Here is an 11,536-nt window from a genome sequence, read left to right as displayed (position 1 = left end):
CTTGGCCGCGACGAGGCCGTTCTGTCGGCGGGTGAGGAACATGCGGACGGTTGATCGGTGTAACTCTTTATAAACTGCGAATGTAACACTTTGGATTATTAACAACCGTAACAATCACTGGACTCGCACGGGGGAACGCGGCAGGGCGGCCACTCCCAATCGGCGGTTATTCTGGAAGCGGGGAGAGGCTTCGGGGGCGATTTGGGGTGATTTGATGCAGCGCTAGATAATTTTATCATGTCATTCCAGGGCATAAGGAGGATGCGCTAGGCGCGCCGGTAGACGCCAGGACTGTTTGAAAGCTCGTAAATGGGGAAGAGCTTCCCTATCAAACCTCTCCAGCTTAACCTCGACATGAAAAGCTCCAACCTCAGCAACGATGTCCGCACTACCAGGGATTCCGAAGTCTTCATGGACGCTGTCACCAGGCAGAACCGCAAGAAAAGCATCGTTGGATCACCGCAAAAAGACAAAAGAACCCTCTTTGGCAATTTCCTGTACCCTTTTTGTCACGTAGCCACATTAACTTGGACGCCATAAAGCCACTCAAACCCTCGCGAGAACTCAAAAGCAGCCTTGGATAACCTTTGCGGACCGACAGAGCCTCGACAAACAGAAGCAGCGCATAGGAGTATGATCCAGAAGTGCTCCAACGTATCACAACGAGCAGCTTCACTCTGGAGTTCGTGGTGGGAAAGGGAGGATTTGGTAAAGTTTGGAAAGTGACTGAGAAATCCTCGGGAAAGGTGTTTGCCATGAAGGAGATGCAGAAAGTGAAGATCGTATCCAAACGGTCCGTCCACTCTGTCATGAACGAACAGGCACTTTTGCAAAAACTGAAAAATCCCTTTCTGGTCAACATGGCCCATTCCTTCCAGGACAGGGAAAACCTCTTCCTCGTCATGGACTACTGCAATCGAGGAGACCTCAGGTACCACTTGGGCAATAGGCGCAAGTTTAGAGAAGAGGAAACGCGTTTCTTCTTGGCCTGCATCGTCCTTGCCCTCCAGTACCTCCACAGCAAGCGCATCATTCATAGAGACCTCAAGCCTGAGAACCTAGTCCTCGATGATAAGGGCTACCTCAGGGTTACTGATCTGGGTGTATCTAGAGAAGTCAAGTCCAACAACGCATAGGACACCAGCGGCACTCCTGGATATATGGCGCCTGAAGTGATCTGCAAGACCAATCACTCCTTCCCTGTCGACTTTTTCGCACTGGGAGTCATCGCTTACGAGTTTATGACCGGAAGGGTAGTTTTATTGATACGCAGAGACCCTATATCGGAGCAAACAGAAAGGAAATTCGTGAGAAAATGCTGGCTAAACAAGTGCAGCTAGACTAAATCCCGCCTTATGGGTGGAGCAGGGAGAGCGTGGACTTCATCAACAAACTTATCCAAAGGCGCCCCGAGGACAGGCTAGGATACAAAGGGATTGAGGAGGTCAAGTTCCATCCATTTTTCAAGAAAATGTAATGGTAAAAGCTTTAAATGCGGAAGATAGCCGCTCCTTTCCTGCCTGATGTACTTCATTCGCGATAAAGACGATCGAGGACGACTATATGAACTACAAGGAGTGCATATCCGAAGATACTGAAATCCAGGATATGTAATAATACAAGATGATCCTGAGGCACAAGGACACTCAGGAGGCCTTCATGGGATACGATTTTAATTGCATATCCAAGAAGCTGTAAAAGAAAGATGACATATTCGTGCATACCACCAGGACCCTGCGCAAGAGAAACTCGCTGACCTGATATTTTAATCATCGTGATGACCCTACCATCGATCTTGAATTTTTCATTTAAAATGATCGAAATACGAGTCGTTAGTTGGACTAAGGATCGAGTGATTATCCAGTATTGAATAATTCATCTTTGATCATGAAGATCAAGTAGAGAATTAATGGGTGTGAAGTTTTGAAGCTTCAATTATTGCTCATCGACTGTAGATAGCAACAGTGATGAGAGATCTTGACGCATGCTTCGCAACTAGTTGTACTTTGATAAAAGGTGACCATCCTTGGATATACACATACATAGGGGCTAAAGGAAACGGTCATCTAACTTTTATTATATGGGTTACTTTCCCTTTGGTTGTTTGCTTTATCTGGAAGTTAATGAAATAAATCTATGGTTTTTTGTTGGTGTGATCTGAGATGGTGGTTTGTTGGATGCGGCAGGAATCTTTTTTATGCTTATCTCATGTGTTTATTTTTATTAGAAGGGAAGGATTGTGCTATCAGCGAGTAGAATCTGCGCTCCTAGCTTTTTCTTGAGTCTGAGAGCAGAAGATTATTTTCTATTCATTAATATATACCCCATTTCATCATGAACAATAAAAGTAAAACCCCATTCCATTCTCACCCCACCTCCAATAAAAAGTCAAAAGTTAGATGATCACCGTTCAAAAAGTAGGTATTCTGTTCAAATGATGCTGTTTATGTTCAGGACTCTTATTATTCAATTTTTGTCGAATCTCCTCTTCGCTCTTCACGTCATTGACCAGTCTCGACTAGGCCCTATTGAACCTCAGTTTTGGGTTGGGGTGATGCGAGTGGTCCCTCGATTGAAAATCATCCGAATGTTCGCTGGTCATCTAAGTAGAATTTTTATTACGTAAACAGTAACCGACCGCCTGTTGAGCCTGGCAGGCAGGTACCAAAAAATGAACGGTATGATGAAATGCGGAAAAAGCTAAGAGATGTTTTCGACGATAAGGATATAGAGCTACAGATCCGAAGTGACTGTGATTTTGTTTGTGTCTTTGGAACAGATGATCTCCTCATCACCGTAAAGATAGCAAAAGATTTCGATGGCATGGAGGACAAAAGTGACGGCAAATGCGAAGCGGACCACTTTTAACTGCACCAGTTTGATCTGCTTGTACTGGTCCTATTGGTTCAGCAAATGTTGAGTCTTGTGAGTGTACTCTGTCTTTTATGGGCGTTGGTATGCTGACCCGCTTCGAATGATCTCTTTCGATTTGTGACTGTAAATCCAGGTAACTAGACATAGCGGGATCTCCAAAATGACCAAGGAAATGGAGCCTGCTCCTTGATCTTCAGTGCATTTAATCACACCATTGGCTGAGAATACCACCACCATCACGATGACAGCCACACAAACCACGCTAACCACAAAGAAGATACGTTTCATGAGTCTACCTGAGGAGATATGTACTTTAGCCTGCCTCTGAGGATGGGGTTTTGCTTGAGGACCATATAGACAAAGCCGTAGCTGAGTATGAAATAGGAGTAGACTTCCACTACTAGCAGTGCGATTCGGATGTTGAACACTTCCATTTGCGTGTATATGCAGAAGATGATGAGGGAGGTGGCGGTATTGACCCCGATGGGGAGCAGCTAGAAGGAAAGTTTGTTCTCCTGCCGCAGCAGGCTGATGCATGAGTAGAGGGCCAGGAGAAGGACTATCAGACTCACTCCGAACATCACGTACTGTCTATGTCAAGGTATTCATACCGAATGCATGATCCATACTCGTCGGTACAGGCATCAAATATCCATGTCATTCAGACCAATATATACACACAATCAATCTTCCGCCGATCCTGCCCTCTGTTCAGCGAGGAGGTGGGTGATTAATTTGCAGTATGGTGTTGGAAATGGAAAAAGGAGTGTCATTTTTATTGATTTTATTTCTTGATGGAAAGAAATAATAAGAAATGAGCTATTATTAACCCTTCTACTACCCGTACTTCTCCGCTAGGGCTGAATTGCCGCCCTCGCTACAACAACTCGATCGGAGACTTGCGCAGTACGATAATGCAACCGATATGGATCTTCTCCTTGACCAACAGGCACGTAAGATGGAGATCGACAATATCGCTAGGGGCACCTACGCAAGAGCCTAGTTGTAGAGAATGAACGAGGAGCGCCGAATAGAGGCAGAAATATAGGCTCAGTTAGAGCTAAGGCGGTAGGGCGACTACCTGCAGCGGATTGCCGCATTCAGAAGGTAACGCGACTTGCTGGAGCTGGCGAGACAGCCTGACTACATCCCCAAGGATCGGTTCGACCTGGATGGAAAGTAGAAGCACCAGGCTACCAGGTAGAGCTACATGACAGATGAGTAGCTGCTCAGACACTACGCCACTGGGCAAAAATTCAACGAGTACCAACGGTAAGTGAAGGAGAGGCTGGCTCCTCAAGCCAAGGAGCAGTCCAAACAGCAAGCCTTTGCTGCGAAGCTGACCTACAGTCACTAGACTGAAAACTCGCCAGCCAAAATAGAAAAGAAACAGCATAACGGTCACGCGGGCATTCAGTCGTAAAGGAACCACTACGAGAAGTCGAGCCAGGAGATACAGGAGAAACTGGCAAGGGATCGGCTGGCGGCAGAGGCATTCAAACGCAGCTATATTGACGAGCTCAACTAAAGCAAGGGCAACAGCATCGAAAAACCCTTCATCCAGAAACCCAAAGGAGATACCATCGACCTTCTCCCCCAGTCTGAAATAGAATCTCCATTTTTGCAGCATAGGTACGGCGTATCGAAGAACAAGAAGAAAAAGAGAGTGAACCAGTCCATTAGTCACATCCCAAAGAAAAAACGCAAAGACGTCAACATGTCCTTGGGCAATAACAACAACAATCGCACCTTCACCACCGCAATTACCAGTGAGGCCATGAAGAGTACATAATTCCCTACTTAGAAATAAACAACAGGCTGAAGGTTTCAGCCATAGTCTACAAGGACTCCAAGTTACGTAACCAAAGGCACTAAATCGAGCACTTGTTCAACACCTTCCAGAACGAGGTGAAGGGAAGAAGGAACATAAAAGATCGCATAAACAACAATCCAGATATCATGAGGAGGCATAATATGGTGGTGGAATCCAAGTGATCTTTTTAAGATTATCATCAAGATAAAGATAAAGGATAAATAATATCAGCATGGCCTCACTTCTTCGTCTAGATGAGCGCGTTGTAGAGACATAAGATCACCGACTAGTGACTGCAGACTAACTACATCAGTTTGAAAAAATCAAATTTCTTGAATTATTCGATACCTATAGGAGCGCCCTATCTGTAGAAGGCCATCGTGCTTACCTTTTTCCTCACTCCGATCTATTTGCGTATTGTGTCGATACATTTCTTGAAATATTCGCAAAGTTAGAGATTGCTGTTGAATTGCTGTGATTTTTGTTTTAGGGTTTCTTTGTTCCTTGTTTATGGGTAATCTAATGATTGTTTCGCTTATGAGAGATCGACAGTATAGTTGGATTTGCTGCGGTTGGTCAGCCTGGTCTGGTTTTGATCATACCTTTCCCTTTCTTTATGCATGTATAGCGCTTTCACTTGAATACTCCTTTTTCTGAGGTCGTCGCCCATCAACTAGAGCACTACCTCCCTGATCCTGCCAAGAGTGTACTAGTCGATCTGAGGCAGTCTCTACCTCAAAAGATGCCCAACTGAATCAGACTATTGGAAGTCTTGGAACGATTGGTCTACGGCTATGGTCTTGCTCTGGTTTGCATAGGTTTTTTGCACTTTGGACATGTTGCTTGAGGGTCTAATGGTGTCTTGGTACGACCTGTCGGCTAGTCTATTCTTGGCTATGAATTTTTTAGAGAAGGAATTTATTTCAAGGGCCATAGTGTCGGCCTTCTTTTCCTAGATTTTATCCCTCTCACACTCCAGTTCCCTATTCCTTTTCGAGAGCTGTTTAACGACTCCATCCATGTGTCTCTTCTCGGAGAGCAGCTCGTCAAGCGTGAACCTAAGCTGCTCGATGGTTTTGTCCTTTTCAGTAACTTTGGTGAACAATTTCAGCGACTAGTCCCGAAAAATGGCCAACTGCTTCTCCAGCAACTCTATTTTTTCCATGAAGGTGTTGGAACTGTTGGCCTGCGCTTCCGTCTGCTTCTTGAAATCCTCCAGTTCCTTTTTAACCCTGGCGAAATGCTTCTTATAGGCTGTCAAAATCTCAGCCTCGTTGTGCTGGATGACTGCGGTAACTTTTTTATCGAGGTTGTCGAGGTAGTGATTGAGTTCGTGGTGGCGTTGGGAGATTTCCTCCTCGTGGGAGATGGCTTTCTGGGTGAGGAAAGTGCTGGTGTGTCTGCGGTTGGCGTCCAGCGAGGCCAGCTACTCGAGAGTGATATCCCCTAGAGAGACGAACTGGTTGTTGCGGTGCAGGTGACGATGATGCTTCATTCCTATTTTCAGCTAATTATCATAATATAACTGCACTCAAAGTCACCCACCACCCATCCACCCAAGGCCGCCTGACTTATATGTAGAGGCATTCTTTTATTTTGATCATCGAGTGATATGATGTATTTTATGATTGGAATGGAGGTGGTATGGCTTGAGGAATAATTTGATTTAAGTTATTTAAGTTATCTTTTATGGCGACGAAGGAGAAGGACAACAAGTAGAAGGAGAAGGTGTAGGAGGAGAAGCAGTCAAGGGCGGGCATTCCCAAGGACTGGGTGCCTCCGAGCATGCAGATCTCAACGGATATAAAGTTCTGCGACATGCGTGTGGAGATGAAGGAGTACGCTCTGCAGATCACCGAGTACATCTACGTGCAGATGGTCAAGAACGAGATTGCCTACCTCAAGGACGCCGCATAGTACATCAAGAAGTGCTTCGAGGAGGAGTTCAAGGGCTGCTGGCACGTCGTATGCGGAGTCAACTTTGGCTCCTTCTTCAACTACGAAAGCAAAGCCTGCATCTTGCTGTACCGAAACCATGTCGGCTTCCTCATTTGGAAGTTTGGATGATGATTGGATCACTCTTTGTCATCGGATTGGCAAATCGTTAAAAAGTAGATGATGATGGGAGGGTTAGATGGGAACGAAAATGGGAGGTTTTGGATGAATGACTGGTATGGGATATGAAGAAATGTTTTTAAATTTTAATTTTTTAAAATTAATCCTATGTTTGTCTTATGGGATTATGATGGATTGTGAGAGCTAATCCTACTAAGCTTAGTAGGAAGAATATGGCTTTTATGATGGTAAAGCGAAAAATTGTTCCAGTTAAACGAGTGCTGAGAGATTTATAGTTGGATAATCCAGCTTGAAAGATGTTCAAGATGTCCACCATATGCATATGTTGCGATAAATGTGCTACTGCCTACATCATTATCCTTTTGATACAACCCATCATTAGGCTGGCTTTAGGCCATAGCCTTTACATTTATCTTTTGCGATACAGATAGATGCTAGAAAGAGATTAAACTATCATCCTAAACATCCATTCTCCAACAAAAGAACAACCTCCACCATCAACCAACCCATGAAAGGCTTTCTCCCTAAATGTTACGATGGATTTTACAATGTTTGTCAGACTAATAGCCTGTCACAGTCATAAAAAGTATGCTTTATAGGATATAATTAAGCTAGCGAATAGCATGGATTTTTTGGATGAATCATCATTTCACGCCGTGGATCTTGCAAAGATACTTGTCCAGTTGCTCCTTATGGATTCTCTTGTCCATTCCCTTCTCAATTCCCTCAAAGGTGTCATGCAGTTCCTCCTGGCTGTACTTCTTGTCCTCTCCCTTGATCTCACTCAGGACCCACTTATCAAAGGCGTCCTAGTCCAGGCCATTGCCAGTTGGATCGAACCTCGTGAAGACCTGGTCCACCTTGCAGCTCACTTGCTCGTGAGTCTTGAGATCGCTTTTCAGCATCGAATTATAGTTTCCCATTTCAGTATCAATTATATTATATCATCGTATTGCTTTGGATATATAGTGGTGTAGGCTCACTTCTAACATCTTTCGGCGTTATCTCTGGGAAATCTCGATGATCCTCTTTGCAAGGCCATGATTCGATGAGCAACTATCAGTTTTTGCGATAATTTTTGCGTTAGATTATTTTCAGAATAAGGATGCTGATGCATTTCATCAAATAAGACTACCCAAGAATTACCAAGAAGTTGTATGTTTTGGTATCCAATAGCCAACCTAGGCCTTATTCTACAGATAGAAGGTCTATACCTACTCAATAAAGTGTTTATTTGACGGGGAAGAGTTAATTTGTAAAGCTTAAAACTCAACCTAAACATAAAGGCCAATACCACAATAACAACCATGTCTGTGATGATATCTTCTCAGGAAACAATTGATTATAAGTGTGCTAGCTTATCTCAAAGGCCTAATCGAAATAGTTTTCATCAAGATAATTGACTAAAAGTGAAGATAAATCTGAACGATTGCCTTTCCTTTGAAAAAGAACTGATTTTGGCTTTAAATGGTTTTTTTATATTGATAGCATTATTTTGCCAATATTTTCATGAGGGATAAAAAGCAAGTCAATAATATGAGTATCGGAAGTACGATCATTACTTGGCGTCATGAATCCTTTAAAGGTATGTCCTCAGTTGCTCCTTATGGATCATTCCATCTTCTGCCTTCTCGACACTATTAAAGGCCTCGTTGAGCTCCTAGTCATTGCACTGTATATTGAATGCGTTGGCCTAGTCCCCGATCCACAGTTTGAATTTCTCTCTATCCATTCCGTGGTTTAGTATGTCGTATTTGATGAAGACCTGGTCAACCTTAGCCGCTACTAGTGGTTTGGTCTTGGGATTTTTTTTGCAGATCTCTGAAATGTTACCCATAGCTAATTAATCAATTATATAGGGAATATTTTCCAGCATAAATACTCTAAATGATAGATATTTTTTGCCTTTTAAGGGAGATGGGTTGGTTTTCTTTACTTTTTTATGTTTTGATGTTAATACTCGCATAAATGCAACAATTTCACCTGAATTTCATCAATATTTTTCATATTCCTGGACACTAAATCGTAAAAAGGAGATAAAAAATATAAAAAAGCTTATGATAAAATTGGTAAATTAGTTTGGAAATGCTATAATTTTAGGCTTATGCAATTATTATTAACGAAATTTGGGTAGATATTGGTTTAAGTGAGTTAATAATTGTTGTATTAATGTATAATCACCATAAATTCTCTCCCTTTTTCTTAAGATAATTGACCATTTCCGTCATTCCCACTTTTCCCTCTTAATTCTTCTCAATTTCATCATAAATGGCTTTGATCTTCTCTTCTGTGTACTCCTTGGTATCGATAGCTTTGTCCTTAAACCACTTGCCCAGTTTTTATAGGTCAAGTCCCAAATTTTATGGATCGAATTTCTCGAACCCCTATTTGACATACTTTTTGATTTTTTCCTCGTTGCTTTCTTATTTCACTTATTCTTTTTCTTTTTATGTGGCCTATTGGCCGTCCGAGAAGTATTTGGTAAAGAAATTGTTTCCCATCCTATTATATTATTATAAACTTGCATAGGCTAATAAGCTGATTTATAGCATACGATAGCTTTGTCAAAACTATGTCAAACTTTTGGGATTTAGAGTGGTATAAAAGCTAAGAGATTCTATTTTTAAACTGATGTAAAGTTACCAATGTGATTAGACAAGAGAAAATAGGAGAGATTGTGGAATGTGTTTATACTGATTTATAAGCTAGAACTTCGTGTAAGCTCGGAAGTTACAAAAACATAAAGAAAGATAATTCCAACACGATATCTTCTTATGAATTATCCATTTTTAACTTTTAGACTAGTCTTTACCAAAAAATATAGAACAAAACGCGAAGATAAATCCAGATGAAAAACTTCCCTCTTCAAAAAGAGTTGATTTTCGCTCTTCATGATCTTTTTAAGATGAATAGCATTATCCTGCCACATTCTCCGAAGTATAATAAACAACTCAATAATATGGACTGATTGGATGGATGATCATGATTTCACGTCATGAAGCTTGCAAAGATAGGTCTTGAGCTGTTCCTTATGAATCCTTCCTTCATTGTCTTTTTCGATAGTCTCATAAGCCTCATTGATCTCCTTCTCGGTGCACTGCTTGTTGGAGTCCCTAGCCTACCCAGCCACCCACATATTGAAGGCAGATTTGTCCATGCCTTGGTTTAGCGTGTCGTATTTGAGGAAGACGTTATCAACCTTGTCAGAAACAGCTGATCGGCTGTTCAGACTGCTGCCCTTGCACATATTACCCATCTTTCTTAGTTATCAATTATAATCTAGCCGATAATCTTCAGTATGTAAGCTCAAGATTAGCTAAATATAGCTTTTTCTCGTTTTTTTCATTACGATTCATTTTTTTGAGGGTGATGCAGAATTTTTACTCAATTTGCTATTCTTTCTTATCATCATTTTGATTATCGGCAATCATTTATATTTTTAATCAATTTTCCAATTAAATAAGCATGGCCGGGATGATCGGCATTTCGAAGATGGCATGCAACCAATTGGAAGTTGTTACGAAGCATAATAAATAACTTCGTCTTGAGAAATTGAAAAAAAGAGTTTATAAATAATTTTTCTTCGTATCACTAAAGATTAAGCTAAATTTCTGAGTTTTTTCGGGGTTTTAGTTGTGATTATTCTAATAAAATGATGGTATTTATCTAAAATTAATGAATAGTAAGTGAATGATATGGATTTTTATGGAAATTCATCAAAATTTCTCTCCTTGTTTTTTCAGGTATTTCATCATTTCCTCTTTTCCGATTCTTCCGTCAGCGTTTTTCTCGATTCCATCATAGATTTCTTTCAATTTTTCCTCTGTGTACTCCTTGGAATCCGCAGCCTTCTCTTTAATCCACTTTCCGAGATTCTGAAGATCAAGGCCCAAGTTTTCCTTGTCGTATTTCTCGTAGGCTTCATTAACGTGCTGCTTGATTCTTGCCTCATCACCTTTTTAACCTCCTGAGAAGTAGTTTGAAAACGAACTGCCCATCTTATATATTATAGACTATCATAAATCCGTTCATTGATTTATATCTGAAAATCGGTTAAGCTACATCAACGTTTTTAATGCCTAAAGAATGGTTTTTCTTTCATATTGCGAATAACTTTGCCAAGAAAAGAATAGTTAAGAGTGAATGGATGACGATATGACGAGCCTTTTGAATTATTTTTTGTGATAGACGAGGATATTGATAAATACAAAGGTGCAACAAGGTTATGAAGGTATTTGGCAGCTGTATTATGATCGGACTGGCTATTTCATACATACCATAAATGGCTTTCGATATTTTTTATTAGTATTGATCAGCTGATTTGGCTTGCTATTTAGATGTTTGATTGTCTCAGATTTATTGATAAATACACCAGAAATATCAATTATTTTAGATAACCTCTAATCATTTTTCTTCTCTGTGCATCTGCTTCCATACAAGGACATGCATGCATTCCATTTTCATGATTTATTGGAATCGAATCTATCTTCCCAAGATAAAAACATTGAAGATTTTAATAAAACAGCACAATAGAATTTTAGTCAGTATCTCAGTTCCCAAGGAAATAGCGTATTGATCGTTTTGGCTGATATCTTTCAGCGCATCCAACCATAATCATGACAAACTTTGAACTTTATTGTTGATTAGCAACAGAGCTTTACTAAGCTGCTTAGAGATTGATAGTGCATTAATTATAGTGAATGAGTTTATATGATTGACTTCTATTGAACAATCATCATGAAAGTTTGTTCTGTTTCAAGAATCTGAGCATTT

The 11,536-nt window shown here is 41.0% G+C and overlaps 1 pseudogene; it reads left to right on the top strand.

The window, feature by feature from the left end:
- The first annotated feature begins 309 nt into the window (after positions 1 to 309).
- On the top strand, positions 310 to 1,543 carry LOC116268302 (uncharacterized; annotated as a pseudogene).
- Positions 1,544 to 11,536: the final 9,993 nt, after the last annotated feature.

This window comes from Nymphaea colorata, unplaced genomic scaffold (genome assembly GCF_008831285.2).
Source record: "Nymphaea colorata isolate Beijing-Zhang1983 unplaced genomic scaffold, ASM883128v2 scaffold0206, whole genome shotgun sequence".
Lineage (NCBI taxonomy): Eukaryota > Viridiplantae > Streptophyta > Magnoliopsida > Nymphaeales > Nymphaeaceae > Nymphaea > Nymphaea colorata.
This window is presented reverse-complemented; position numbering and strand designations above follow the sequence as displayed.